Consider the following 15844-nt stretch of genomic DNA (forward strand, 5'->3'; position numbering starts at 1 on the left):
TTAGTAACTCTCAGCCCAGTAGGCAGGGCACTGTGAGCTCCATAGCCGTTCCTGCCCACTCTGAGTGTTTGTTTGTGACTGGAGACTTGGGACAGGCCTTCCCAAGATGCAGAATATTACCCTACTCAAAGGCTCAACAGGACAAATGCCAGCATTAGAAGAATCAGGGAGAGAGTAGCCATCTGTATTTGGGGGTGAAAAACTGGTTACTGAATTTAAAAGTCACAATACATGCAGTGTATGCCGTATGTCTCTTTGAAGTCCACAGACTGCAGTGATAAGTCAGAGGGGCACGGGGGTGGTAAGGAGGGATTCGGTTCAGTACAGCTCAGTAGCTGGTGTTGGTTGAAACTTCTGAAGCTTGGCTCTGGTTTGTTTTATGCATATTTAAGCACAGCATGAGCTAGAGAGATGGCTCAGGGGTTAAGAGCACTGACTGCTCTTCCAGAGGTCCTGAGTTCAAATCCCAGCAACCACATGGTGGCTCACAACCATCTGTAATGGGATCTGACGCCCTCTGCTGGTGTGTCTGGAGACAGCTACAGTGTACTCATATGAATAAATAAATAAATAAATCTAAGCACAGCACAATTTGGTGAAAATGATTTTGGTGATAATTAACTCAATCCCAGGTGCAAAACAAAGCAGACATAAACCTTCTCGAACAAAAACTCAAATGCAGATCAACTGTGACTACAACAAACTCTTTGTAAAGCCCAGAAAGATCGTTTCTAAAGATTGATTGAGAAAAACGAACTGATAATAAGGGTCCAGTGCTGGAAAAGTCTCTGGCCACAGAGAGGGAGCAAAGGTCATCAGACTGGTAAGCATGGCCTCTCTGAGCTTTCTAGAAGGGTAACAGACAGGCTCTGCACTCCTTCCCCTGAAGGAGCCACTCTGTATGGTTAACATTCTAGGTTCCCCTAATACAGTGGTTCTCAATCTGTGGATCTCAACACTTTTGAGGGGGTCACATATTAAATATTCTGCATATCAGATATTTACATTATAATTCATAACAGTAGAAAAATTACAGTCATGAAGTAGCAATGAGATAATTTTGTGGTTGGGGGTCATCACAACAGGAGGAATTGTGTTAAAGGGCCGCGGTGTCAGGAAGGTTGAGACCGCCACTCTGATGTTTATCTGTGAGCTCCGAGACCCCAGTACTTCCTACAAACATGCACCAATAGGTTCACAGAGGCTGGCCTGTGTGCTGTATATGGTCCCAGATGTCAGGCTCTGTCTGCCAGGAACCAGATTTTTGTGCTGGCCATTAGAATTTACATTAGGTAAATTGGCATTTCTTTCAAGATAGGTATACAGAAAACACATGGGCATCTTTAAATTCTGTGCTGTTACAAAATAACTGAATCCATCAATAAAAATTTCTCTTCATCTAAGTTAGGATTATCATGTAATAGAATTCCACAAGGGAGGAGTGTATTTAGCAAGCCGCATGCTAACTAAATCTGCTGGATAGGGGAGAAATCTGGCAGATTAGGCTGGGAAAGGAGCTGGTATGTAATTACGTAATGGTCCTTCAGGAATGAGGTCTATTAGGAGAAGGGGTGGGGGAGGTCACAGCTGGATGCAGTGGTGCACACCTTTGAGTCTAATACTCAAAAGGCAGAGGTGGGTTGATCTTTGTGAGTTCAGTGCCAACCCTGTCTTCATATCTAGGACAGCCAGAACTACTTAGTGAGACTCTGTTTCAAAACAAAACAAAACAAAACAAAACAAAAACTCCAAATAAGTAAACAATTTAAATTTTTTAGAAAAGGAGAAGGGGTCTCAAGACCCTGAGAGTCAGGATGGGGCCACGGAGTGGGTGGACATTGGAAAAGGAACATACAGTGTATCAGAAACAGCACGGCAGGACCTTAAAGGAAGAGAGAGGGGCAGCCCTTTAAAACCCTGAGAGGGGCTTCATTAGAAGGGGCAGCTTGAGATAAGGGAGGGGCCATCAGGACAGGACGACCTGAAAATTCCTTAAGCAAGGGGGCGGGGATGTTTCTGATTTTTATAGTTTTGGAGGTGCTAGTGAGAAGTTTTATATCACATGACTTAGTCTGGGCTAGCCCACACACTGAAGAGCGGGAAGGAGCCAGGTACTGTTTATTGTTATATGTAAGCTGCAGGGAGGTGTGTCTTGATTTCCTCAGGTTGTGGGATCTGGCCTCTTAGAGTGATCAGAGTCTTTAAGAGACAGGCCTATAATCTAACAAATTCCTGTTTCAGAATCCCCATTAGACTAATTAAATTCCTCTTTTGCAAGACTGTAGAGTTGGCTAAGAAGACGAGCATGAGGAAGGGACTTTCTCTCTAGTGAGCACCATGTAGAGGGAGGGTTGGCAAGGCAGTCCCCTGCCTGACTGCTTTGCAGAAACTTTTAAAAAGTTGTTTTAAAACAATGTATTATTTTAAGCCGGTTGTAGTGAGATAGCCTTTGATTCTAGCATTCAGGAGGCTGAGGTAGGAGGACCTCTGTAAGTATGAGTCTAGCCTGGTCTACACTGCCAGTTCTAGGCCCACCAGGGCTACATGGTGAGACTATGTCTCAGAAAAAAAAATTATTCTTAGATAAAGTAGCTTGGTTCCGCTTGCAGTAAGAATTGTCTGCAGTTTTCAGGTTGCTCTGTGGTGGAAGTTCTTCCTCCTCGAGGGACTCCATTCCTCTAGTTTAAGCCCCATGGCCAGGTGTGCATTCTGTCTAAGCTCCACCCCACAGTTACCTGGCAACAGCAGGTGTGTCTGACTCACTAGAAAAGGAACTGCGGGTTTTAGCTCAGTTAAACTGTGGGGATTTAGCTCAGTGGTAGAGCGCTTACCTAGGAAGCGCAAGGCCCTGGGTTCGGTCCCCAGCTCCTGGGTTCGGTCCCCAGCTCCTGGGTTCGGTCCCCAGCTCCGAAAAAAAGAACCCAAAAAAAAAAAAAAAAAAAAAAAAAGAAATGGAACTGCTTTGCCCGCTCAGTGCTCGCTAGCTCTTGCTTCCTGCTCCTGCTCTGTCCTCTCATCCCTTCCCCCTCTCTCCATGAGCTCAGGGCCGGGCTCTACTTCTCTCTTCCCTTCCTCTACCCTCCCCTCCCCTCCCCTCCCCTTTCCCCCTCCTTCTCCTCCTCCTCCTCCTCTTCTTCTTCTCTCTCTCTGTTTCTCTCTGTCTCTCTGCTTCTCTCTGTCTCTCTGTGTCTCTGTCTCTGTCTGTCTCTGTGTCTTTCTTTGTGTCTCTCTGTCTCTCTCTGTCTCTCTGTCTCTCTCTCTTTCTCTGCCTCTACTACCCTCTTGGTTCTTCTCCCCAAGCCCTGAATAAATTCTATTCTATACTATACCGTGGAGTGGCTGGCATGGGCCTTCCCCCAAACCTTGCCACACTTCCATAGCACATATCCCCCTTCCCCTTTATCTTTTCTTTAAAAAATATTTATTTTATTTATGTGAGTACACTGTAGCTGTCTTCAGACACACCAGAAGAGGGCATCAGATCCCATTACAGATGGTTGTGAGCCACCATGTGGTTGCTGTGAATTCAGGATCTCTGGAGGAGCAGTCAGTGCTCTTAACCGCTGAGCCATCTCTCCAGCCCAAACAAATACATGCAGTGACCACAAAGGGACTCGAACCCCCCAGTCTTCTGAAACGGGATCTCTTTAATTTTTCTGGACACATCACAGGGCAGTCTGCACTCCATCCTCGTGATTTTCCTTCTGTGGAGGGTTTTCTAGGGCAGTGGAGAGGGCAGCCTAACTTCGATTGGATTTTGTGCTTCTTTTCATCTTCAGACTCCAGCTGCCAGGCTCTGGGGTAGAAGGCTTCATTGCCAAGGGGAACTGTTCTGTCCCCAGTTGTCTTCACGGCAGGCTCGCCTTTCCTGCTCTTGGGAAGGAAAAGAAAACAACTCACGCACCAGAAAGTCAAGGCAGATTCTTTAGGACTCAGCTCGCAGAGCTCTTTGATCTAACAAGCAGAGGGCAGTTTTTCTTGGATACTGTTTAGAAACATAATAAAATTTCAATGTCCTTCAGCTAAAGGTCGTTTCCCAGTTGAACAATAAAGCGTGTTGTTCAAGGGAGGCACTAAATCCTTAAGCAAACAAATCACCCTGGTACCCTGGCTAATTGTATTTTTATTGCAAACATTTAATGACCTGGAAAAACAGAGCGTCATACTCTCACTGGTGAAGTAGAAACAGATTTGTTTCAGGAACAAGTGAACTCTTTGTTAACAGCACTTTCTGGGTTTGGAAAGTATAGGAAATAAAGAAACATTAATTATGGTGGCCTCAGCACCTGTAGCTCTTGCAGAGATCCAGGTTCAGTTCCCAGCACCCACATGGTAGCTCACAGCCATCTGTAACTCCAGCTCCAGGGCATCTGATGCCCTCTTCTGAACTCCCAGGGCACCAGGCATGTGTGTAGTGCACACACGTATATGCAGGAAAAACACTAAAAGAATAAATAAATTTTTTTTAATAATTTTTAAAACCACAAAAAAATGATGGTGATGTAAACATAGGAGTTGGGAAGGGAGAGTCATGGCGTCAGGTGGTGCGGAGGCAGGGACCGGGAGAGCAGAACAGATAAGAGCTATTTTGTATGCCAACTTACAAATTAATTAAAAGAACAACATGCCCTCCATAACATCGACAGTAGAGGATAATTTAGACAGACAAGTCACCCGGGGAAGCTATGCACTTGGTGGAGCGGGATAACGTAAGAACCCTGTACCCTCTGCTCAATTTTTATTTAAACCTAAAAGTTGTTCTAAAAAAATAAAGTTTATTATAAACAAAAGCATGGGGTTAAGGTGTTGGTAAAGCCCCTGTCAGGCAGGCCTGAGGACCTGAGGTGGGACCCCTACCAGCCATACAGAAAGCCAGGAGTTAGTGGGTGCACACACTTGTTACCCAGCTCTGGGATGCAGAGATGGGAGAACCCTGGAGTTTTACTCTCGCTGAGTTGGTGAGCTCCAGGTTAAGTGAGAGATCCTGCCTCAGAAAATAGGAGGAAGATACCCAACCTTGACCTCTGACCTTGACAAATACACACATACACACAGAGACATCCAGACACTCAGATACAGACACACACAGACACACACACACACACACAGACACACACAGACATCCAGACACTCAGATATAGACACACATAGACACACCCCCCCACAAACACACACACACACACACACACAGACATCCAGACACTCAGACACAGACATACACAAACATGCAGACACTCAGACACAGACACACACACACACACACACACACACACACAGATACTCAAGACATCCAGACACTCAGATACAGACACACAGACACACACAGACAGCCAGACTCTCAGACACAGACACACACACACACTCAAGACATCCAGACTCTCAGACACAGACATACAAACACACACACACACAGACATCCAGACTCACAGACACAGACACACACACACAAACACACACATGGACACACACACACACTAGGCATACAATGTAGTCCTACTTGGGTAGGAAGTAGGGGTAGGAAGATAAAGACAGAATCATACTCAGCTGTGTGTTCAAGGCCACCCTAGATTACATGAGATCCTGTCACAAACAAAGTATACTTCAAATCGAATTCTCAAATATACCATGGTTCCCAAGTGGACTGTGATTTTGTTGTTGTTGTTTATGGTTGAACCTATGTTTCCCTTTATAGTTAAGGCTGTGTATGTCAGGCTGGAGTTGAGCATGTGACCCTCCTGTCTCTGCCTCCCAAGAACAGGGGTTACAGGTAGGTGCTACCACCTGTAAAATCTGGGCTCAAATTTCATTTAGCAGCACATGTATGGGAAAAGTCATTGTTTTAAGTAAACCAAGGTGTTAAATCTTTTGATTTATTTATTTTATGTGTACAAGTGTTTTTGTCTGAATGTGTGTGGGCATCCTTGTGCCCTTGGAGGTCAGAAGAGGGCACTGGATCCTTAGGTGTTAGAGTTTCAGGTAGTTGTGGGGTGCTGGGAACTGAACCTGGGTCAGTATAAGGTCAAGTACTGCTAACGATGGAGCCTTCTCTCTCTCTTTTTTTTCCTTTTCTTTTTTTTTGGAGCTGGGGACCGAACCCAGGGCCTTGCACTTGCTAGGCAAGTGCTCTACCACTGAGCTAAATTCCCAACCCTGAGCCTTCTCTCTTGACCTAACCAAGACATTTAAAAGAACTGGACATTTTTGTTTGTTTGCTTTTTAAGGTTTTGAGACAGTGTCTTACTATGCAGCTCTGAATCGTATGGGACTCACTCTGTAGACCAGACTGGCCTCAAACTCAACAGAGCTCTGCCTTCCTCTGTCTTCCACGTGCTGGGATAAAAGGTGTGTAAAACCATGCCTGGCTAAAGACTGGGTGTTTGGGCGGTGATAAAGAGACCAGGACAGCAAACATTAGGATTCCGGAGAGAACCCGTGGATAGAACAAAGCCAATGGGGTACACGTAAGGTCTTTGGCTGAGGAAACGGAGGCCCCACCTGCCACAGATACTGGTGCTGGAGAGAAGTCCTGGCAATGGAGCAGGGAGTTTGGTTGCCAGACAGCTGGCAGTCACACTGATAAGCCTGGGAAGAATCGATAGGGACATGGCATTCAGGGTGGTAGGTTCAAGGCTAGGTAAGAAAAGGACATGATCTAGAGATCATGCCACTGAGACATCTCTTGCCTTAGACTAGAGGGAAGCATGGGTTCCATTTCAACAGTGTGCAAACATGGGGAGACAGGGGGATCAAATAAGTGAGTCTCACTGAAGACACCCTGTGCTGTAACCTTTGTTGGGCCTTACCAAACCTCTGAAGGACAGCATGGTGACATCCATTCTAAAGAAAAGAGGAAACTCATTTACTGAAGGTCTGCTGTTCAAGGTTGTACATAAGCTGTTCCCTTAGTGACAAAGGGAACACAGGTTCAACCATAAACAACACATGTACCTGGTGTTTCATGTACACTGTTTGTTTTTTGTTATGGAATAATGTTTATTTTGAAATTATTTTAATTTAGAAATAGAAAATGTCATAGGAAGGAGGAAAGAAATGAAAAACACAAAGCATCCAGGCAACCTTTTACTTCATGAGTTTGTCACCCCTGCATTGGTTCACTAGTTCCACAATGAGAAAGGACTCAGCCACCCACAATAATATTATTAATAGGGGTGTGGATCAGTTTCACAAAGAAGCCAGTGAACCCCATGATAGCGAATCCTATCGCTGTGGCCATGGCGATCTCCTGGAATTCTTTTCTATCAGGTTTGGTGCATCTTTTAACCGGCCAAATCGAGTCCTTTACAAACTGCCCACTTGGCTCGACCAACTGCATTACCTGATCCATGTTTGTAGGATGGCGGTTTGAGAGGGTAGAGACACGTAGCTTAGGAGAGAATTGAGGCCCTCATGAACACTGTTTTAACCCTTACTGTGCCCTTACTGGGTAGACCAGATGACTGATTTCATAGGTGAACAAACTGAACCTTAAAGAGATGGACTTGAACAAGACTACTCTTCTGTACAGTGGCAGGCACCACATGGAAGCCTTCCTTTCCCTCTGCTCTGATGATAGCATCTGAGAGGGGAAGTGAAACATTTTTCTTTCTGTTGCCCAAAGGATTGGACTCACCAGCTTGGACAGTTGTACAATTGTACAATTGAGTTTACATTTTTTTTGATATCAAAGCTATCGGTTTAGTGATTCTTAACTCAGATTAGTAGGAAGCTCATTGTCCCGGTTCTTGGAAGAACGATAGAGATTTACACAGTTTAAAAAGGCCAGACCTGCTTCTAGATGCCCAGGAGAGAGGTCTGGATGATCAGATAAGGCTGACAGTGGCTTCATTTTCTCCTGCAAACAGGCCCTGCTTGGCATGCAGCTGCTCCTGGCACGATGTTCTGCTGTCTCTGAAGTTTCTCAAGCTTAACGAAATAAAGAATGGATATCTATCCTTCATTCCCTGTTTAGTTCTGTTTCCCCAAGCCTGGACTGTCGACACTTAGACGATCTCTCTCTCTCCTCTCTCTCTGTCTCTCTCTCTCTCTCCTTCCTATCTTTCTTTTAAATTAACATAAAAGTTGTACAAGTTTGTGGGGTACTATGTAAATCATGATACTTGTACACATTGTGACTTTTAAGTGGTTTGATCAGTGATGGCTTGCTCAGAGTGTCTTGTAGTCCTCAGTACTACTCTCAGCCAGCCATGTCCTCCCATACGTCCCCCTGGGCTCCTGAGGCAGAACTCGTGTCCCTGATCATCTGTGGGTCTTCAGAGAATTTTCTAAGTATCTACTTGGGCAGGAGGCACATTCTGCCTGGCCTGTTCATGAGCCAGTCTAGATTTTTTTTTTGGTTCTTTTTTTCGGAGCTGGGGACCGAACCCAGGGCCTTGCGCTTCCTAGGTAAGCGCTCTACCACTGAGCTAAATCCCCAGCCCCACCAGTCTAGATTTTAGCACCACCCTGGAGCCTATAGATGGAATGTGCCCTTGAAAATCCTCTGCTGACGCTCTCTCTTCAATACGATGGGATCCGGTGGTGGTGTCTTTGGGATAGAATTAGATTTATATAAAGTCATGAGCATCTGGCCCCCATGAAGGGATTGGGGCCTTTGAGAAACTACCAGAACAAATATAGACACTTTTTCTGACCTCTGTTGGATGTGATGTGGCCACCTGCAAGAAAGTGGCTGTTTGCAAACCAGAAAGAGCACCCTCACCAGACAATATGCCTCCTGCTGAACTTCCTATTTTAACTGTTGACCTTCCCCTCTTAGAATTATGAGAAAGAAAGGAACGTTTGTCATTGAAACCATCATCTTACGACTGAGACGAGTGTTGCTATTTCAGTCATGATGGATTTCCCTTGAACCATTTAACTTTGAAGAATTCCTTTTTTAAAAAAATATTTTTAAAATGTATACATATGCATGCGTGTCTGTGTGTGAGTATGTACAGTCAGTGTAGATATCTCCACAAGCCAGAACAGGATTCCACAGGGCTGGACTACAGTGGTTGTAAGTTCTTACCCAAAACTCCCACATGGGTATTGGGAGTCCGGTTCTCTTCAAGAGCAGCAAGTCCCCCTACCTGCTGGCCTTCTCTCCAGTCCTGGGCACCGGCCTCTTCACCACTCTTTATTGGGCTTCTCTCCATGCTCTAGTGACAATACATGTCTAGAAGATGGGGCTGGTCACGATGGCACATGCCTGCCATTCTAGCCCCAGAGGCTGAGGCAGGACTGAGGAGTTCTAGACCAGCCTGGGGCCGGCCATATAGGGATACTTTGCCCAAACAAACAAACAAAACTAAACTAAAAGAAGAGGAATTAGGCTTTTCCTTTTCTTTTTTCTTTTCAAAACAGGATTTCTCTGTGTAGCCCTAGCTGTCCTGGCTGGCTTCAAAATCACGAGATCCACCTGCCTCTGGCCTAGTGCTGGGATTAAAGGCATGTACTACCAAACCTGGCTGGGATTTTAATTTCTTTGTTGAAGTTACTTGCTTGTTTAGAGAAGTATTGTGTTCAGCCATCAGCTCTGTCCGGTCAATGACTGGATTGTGAGGGAGGGGCAGTCCCAGACCAGCTTCTGTCAGAATAAGGATCTTTAAATGGATTATTAAATGTCACTTTGACTAACACACACACACACACACACACACACACACACACACACACACACACACACACACCACAAGCTAACTTCCTGAAACCCAGCACCGTGTTTTATCTTTAAAAGCTAAGAACAAAAGCTATTGCCAGCAGGAGCTACAGGCAGGCTTGGTACATGAGATAGCCCCCACCCCAACCCCTAGGGCGGTGGGATGCTGGAATCGGGTGGAAGGGTGGATCACATTCAGTGAGACCGGAGTCCAGGGACCACTGGGTTTTACTAGGGGTCGGTGGGCTCCTGCAGCCTCCCAGACCCCCTCCTGCCAGGCGGCTGCAGGTGCAGACGAATTTTCACTACACTTCATTGGGCTTTGCCGGCAGGCAAGGAGCAGGATGGAAGACTGAATGATCTTGGTACCCTTCCTCTCCATCAGCCGCAATAGACCCCATCCTCCCCACAAAGGACAGGGGTGCGGTCTCAGCTGGTGTTTCTCTGATTCGCTCTTAGGCCCAACCCAGCACCACAGTCAGTTCCAGTCTGTGTGAAAACCACGAAAGAAGCTTACACTTCTGTTAGGTGAAGAGAGGCTTGCCGAGGACTTAAGTTTTGAGGATCCACAGAGGCAGTTGGCTAAATGAACTGGCTGAGGAGATGCTCGGGGGTGAGACATTGGAAAAACTATTGCAGGGGACTCTACTGCTCACTCAGTGCTTGACGGTGATGCCTGGAGAGTGGGTTTTTGTTCCGTGTGGGAAGACCCTGCCTTGGAGTAGCACTCAGGGCAGGTTCTCTTGCTCACCTCCAACCCTGAAGTTTCCACTTACAGTGAGAAAGGATTGGGACCGTTAGAGACGGGTGCCTGTGCTTAATAAAACCCAAGATGGTCATTGGCCACTGAATTTAGAACACAGTCGTTCTGGCTCCCGATCTGGTTCAGCAGATCTGGGTTGGAACCAAGAAAACTGGTATTTTCTGAGGCCAAGTCTCCTTGACCTCATTGCAAGTAGTTTTCTGCTCTAGGAGTGACCAGTAAAGGTATTGAAAGGAGTTGGGAAAGTGGTCAACTTATTCATAGGCGTTTATTGTGGATTTTTACAAAGAAGCTATAAGAACCAATTGTTTAATATTTCACTTTAGTATTCAGGAAAGCTACAAAAATAGTACCTAAATGTTGCTTCAGGGCTCCTGAGACTGGTGCTGTACCACACGGTGGCGCTGCTAGCCTGAGAGTAGGCAAATTGTGTGTGTGTGTGTGTGTGTGTGTGTGTGTGTGTGTGTGTAGGGGGGAAGGAAAGCCAGGAGGGTAGTTCAACAGCTGTCTTTCGCCTCTGACACAGCCGCAAATTGTGGAAGACAGTGACTCCCCTTGCAGACAAGTCATTGGTGCAGACAAATCCCAGTTTGTCTTATCTATGGCTTGGAGAGCCATAGTAAGTTGCTATTTTGAGATGGCATCTGCTGTTAAAAACTGAGTTACTCCGGAGGCCTAAACTCAGGAGACAGCCACAGGTCCAGGATCTTCAGGAACGGTCACAGCTCCTGGGTAAGGGAAGGCCCAGGGAGGCAGCTGTGGAGAGCAGGAGGCTGCTTGGCAATGAGCAAGCTGGAGTGCATGAGGTAGAGGCTGCCTCAGGCAAAGAAGTTCATAAAGAGAGAGGGTGCATACTGCAGCATACACCGTGACATACTATAGCTTCTGAAACGTGAGTGTGTGTGAGTGTGTGTGTGTGTGTGTGTGTGTGTGTGTGTGTGTGTGTGTTGGGGGGGTTGCAAGGATGGATGGTGGTTATGAAGAAACGGGGAGATGAGTGGGATTGGGGTGCATGATGTGAAATTCACAAAGACTCAATAAAAAGTTAAATGGAGGGGTTGGGGATTTAGCTCAGTGGTAGAGCGCTTGCCTAGCAAGCGCAAGGCCTTGGGTTCGGTCCCCAGCTCCGAAAAATAGAAAAAAGAAAAAAAAGTTAAATAGAAAATAAATAAATCTAAAAGATGAAGATTGTCCATGATGTAGATGAGATACCCAAACCAATAGACGTGTAAACTAGGACACAGAAGCACAAGGAACATGGAAAAAACAGGCATCACACAACATGCCTGCTTAAAAGACCATGATTCCTCAACCTCAGAACCCAAACACACCCAACAGGTAAGATGAGATCTGAAGGTTTCAGAAGTTCTCTGGTGAAAACGGACAGTGACCTACGAGAGGCTACAAGCAAGCAGGTGAGTTCAGTCAGGACCTAGAGAGGAAGGTCAGCAACAGAGACAAAAAGTCAGCATAAAGGACGAGGAAACCAACCATGTGGATAAAACAGAACGAAACAAAAAACCCAGAAACATGGAGGAAGATTCAGCAAGGAAAACTCAGGGGATGTAGGAGGGCAACTAAGTCCCCTACCTCCAGGATCTAGTTTATGTGTCTGGCTGACTGAGGCTCGATGACTAGATTTCATTTTCTGGGGAAAAACTCCCAACTAAGATTAGTGACCTCTCATGGTTGAGGTGGGGTCTTATTGTTGAGGGTACCATACACTCAGGACTCAGATGATTTGAGCTGGCTCTGACCTCAAAGTCGCTTTCTTTTTCTTCTTTTCTTTTCTTTTCTTCTTCTTTTTTTTTTTTTTCAGAGCTGGGGACCAAACCCAGGGCCTTGTGCTTGCGCTCTACCACTGAGCTAAATCCCCAACCCCGCCAAAGTCTCTTTCTTATGGTTCAGCTTCCATGGTTCCAGAAATGACTGTACAAACCACAAAGAAAGGGAAGCAATAGTCCTTCCTACCCTGTAGTAGAAGCCAATTAATCTCTACTCAAATCCACCCAGCAGCATCGGCGGCAGCATCAGTGGCAGTCACTCCTGAGTGGTCCTTGCTACCTGCCCCAATGTTCTGGGTTACTGAATGAAAGGCACGCGCTTGGACACACACACACACACACACACACACACACACACACACACACAGCCTCAATGGCTGGGCCACTTCCTAAACTCCACGTGGCTAACACTCTCCCCTCTGATATTCCTTTTTTTTTTTTTTTTTTTTTTTTTTTTTTGTTCTTTTTTCCGGAGCTGGGGACCAAACCCAGGGCCTTGCGCTTCCTAGGTAAGCGCTCTACCACTGAGCTAGATCCCCAGCCCCCTCTCTGATATTCCTAACTCATCATTTACTAAATTCCATCTTGGCTGCCCCAGACCCAGACCTTCCACCCTCCTGGGTCACAATCCCCAACTCAAACGTGATGGCTATGCCCTCTCTTCCACACCTTTCAGGCCTAGTCTTTACTTCTTTCCCAGCATGGTGGCTCTCTCCTTCCTCTTTTCACGGGCCCTTACCCAGGGATCCGCCCAGCCAGTGGTCACCCACAACTTTATTTACCAATCAAAACCAATCGGGGGGCAGGGTCCCTCAGCATCTTACCTGCAGACACGCAGATTCCCGGGTAATTTTGGGGACCCAATAAACATAATACAAGCGTTAGACCAAATCCATGACACTACTCAGGGTAAAACCTATGACCTGCTGCAGCTGGCTCATGGCGAGATATGTATGAAGTTGCAATAAGTGGCTTTTGCACGTCGGTGGAGGTTGACACCTACTCAATAGAGGGAACCATGCCTTGTACAGGAAACCTAGTCAACCTCCCAGGGCTATCGAGGTCACGGGGCTGAGAAGAGAATGTATTACCACCAGTGTGGTTTTTCTTCAGAGCCTAATTTTAATATGGGTTCTTAAACACTTCTAGCCCACCCCCCACCAGAGGTAGTGGAAGAGAAAGGTTGAAAGGTTACTAGGATGCGGGGAGAAGAGGACCTGTTTAGAAAACCGGCAGTTCTGTTCGCAGGTCAGCAGCGGCAGCTTGGTATACTTGGAAACCCTTCGCAGATGAACCACCAGTTCAGTTCAGCAGTGTCGGGATAGCAGACACAAATCAGCAGTGCTGGCATGACCCGGCAGCTATAGCCAGGCCTCCGCTGAGTCAGCACGAGTCAGCAGGGACACCAGGAGAGTATCAGCAAAGACACAAGAGGTGCAAGAAGTGTTGCAAAGCCAGCTGTGCAAGCCCCATCACTCTCCGCTCAGTCCTTTCTATGCTCCCTCCGAACATCACATGCCCTCCATGGGTCTTGCCCCACCACGTGCCTTGCCTCAGCATGTGAGTCTGTCTTAACAAAACTCCATGTGAGTCTGCATTGGCTGATGTCTCTCTGCTATTCGATCGCACTCAGGGAAGTGGCGAGAAGCCGCCAGCACACTACCGGAAGTTTTTTGGTGCGTTTCTCTCTATGAAGCCAGGACCAACGGAGCTCGACACAATGCAAGGTGAACCAATACACGTGTGTCATCATCGAAGACCCCTTTACCACGTGTCTTTTCACGTGTTGGCTTTAGCCAAACATCCTGTCCTCTGTGTCTGCTTCAGCGAAATGTTCCTTCACGTGTCTGCCTTAGTGAAACATCCTTTCACCTGTGTCAGCTTTAAGAAAACACTCCTTCACGTGTCTGCCCCGGCAAAACAACATCTGACACAACTGACGTTCCAAAGAAACCATAAGTTTCCACTTCATACCACTTCGCTAAACAAGTGCAACTTCTTACGTCATTCTAAATCTTGTCCTGTAGAAATCACCCTTGTCAAAGAAGCCTCTCTTTACAGCAAATGGAGACCACCACGGAAGACCACGACAGGACACAATGCAGAGACCAACAGACCGTCGGAGGCCCAGTCCCGACAGAACACATCTACATCATAGCTTCTGCACCTACGGCTCAGGGAGCATTGTGGAAAGAGGGGCGAAGGGTTGTAAGACCTTGGGTACAGAAAGTGGGACAGTCTTTTGTAGGTGCCCCTGTGTAAACAAGGCCAGAGTAATGATGATGTTGATGGACATGTTAGCATGGAAGGGGGAAATTTTCATGGGGTCCCACCCCAAGACAAACTACAGGAAACTAATGAGTGCTGGGAGAGGGACAATTGGCTGGTCTTAGGGATGAGCCTCTTAGTGTTTGTCCAGAGTGATTAACTTCGACCCATGTATACGCTACCAAAACAGATGGACTCAGCAGGTTGTACTCATATACATTTGAGCATACACATATACATGTATATAACACTAATAAAGAAAAAGAGGCTATCGACTTCAGAGTTGGGGAGGCACATGGAAGAGTTGGAGGAAGGATAGTTGGAAGGTGCTGGAGGAAGGAAAGAAAGTGGTATGATTCCAATTCAATTTAAAAAATACATTTAGCCCAGCTTGGTGGTATATGTCTTTAATCCCAGCGTTCAGGAGGCAGAGACAGGTGGCTCTCTAAGTTTGAGGCCAACCTGATCTACAGAGTGAGTTCCAGGACAGCCAACACTTCACACAGAATCTCTATCTTGGAAAAATATAATATTTAAAACATGATTATGAACCGTGGCTGGAGAGATGGCTCAGTGGTTAAGTGCACTGGTTGCTCTTCCAGAGGACTCGGCTTCAATTCCCATCACCTACATGGTGGCTCACAACCATCTGTAACTTCATTTCTAGGGATCTAAAACCCTCTTCTAGTGTCCTTGGTACTTGGCACACATGTGGTACACAGCTACACATGTAGGCAGAACACCCTTACACATAAAACAGGTAGACGCACACTAGCCTAGTGCTTTACCATTGGGCCATCTTCCCAGCCCTAGACGATGAGTATTCCAGACCCAGAGAGATGACGCTTCAGCAGTTAAGAGTGTGTACTGCTATAGCTGAGGACCTGAATTTTGTTCTGAGCACCCATACCAGGGAGTTCACAACTGTAACGCCAGCTCCAAGGGCATCAATAGTGCCCCTAAGTCCTGATCTCTAAGTGCACATGGACTTAACGTGCATATACCCATAGACATACACATCATTCAAAATGAAATAAATCTTTTAAAACGCCAACAAACAATAAGTGTACCAAACCATTTTTATGCCCTCTTATGCTTAGAGGTAGGTTGTTTTTAAACGAAGTCTGATGGTTAAATCGACTGTTGACCTGACAGAACATAGAGTCTGAGACAAACCTTGAGGCCTGTCTGTGAGGGACTTTCTAGACTTGGTTAACTGAGGTGAAGGAACCACCTTCAGTATGGGTGCCATCACTCCATGGGCTGTTTGCTAGCTAGCTGCTCTAGGCTCCTGCCACCAACTCTCTCCCACTGAGCCCCACTTAGCAATCAGAACCCCTCCCCCCAAGCTCGAAGTTCTCTCTGGGACAC

The 15844-nt window shown here is 46.4% G+C and overlaps 1 pseudogene; it reads right to left on the minus strand.

Annotated features, from left to right (window-relative positions):
• Positions 1–7138: 7138 nt before the first annotated feature.
• Positions 7139–7398, minus strand: Sec61gl5 (SEC61 translocon subunit gamma like 5; annotated as a pseudogene).
• Positions 7399–15844: the final 8446 nt, after the last annotated feature.

The sequence above is a fragment of the Rattus norvegicus genome, chromosome 10, assembly GCF_021556685.1.
Source record: "Rattus norvegicus strain SHRSP/BbbUtx chromosome 10, alternate assembly SHRSP_T2T, whole genome shotgun sequence".
In the NCBI taxonomy this organism is placed as follows: Eukaryota; Metazoa; Chordata; class Mammalia; order Rodentia; family Muridae; genus Rattus; species Rattus norvegicus.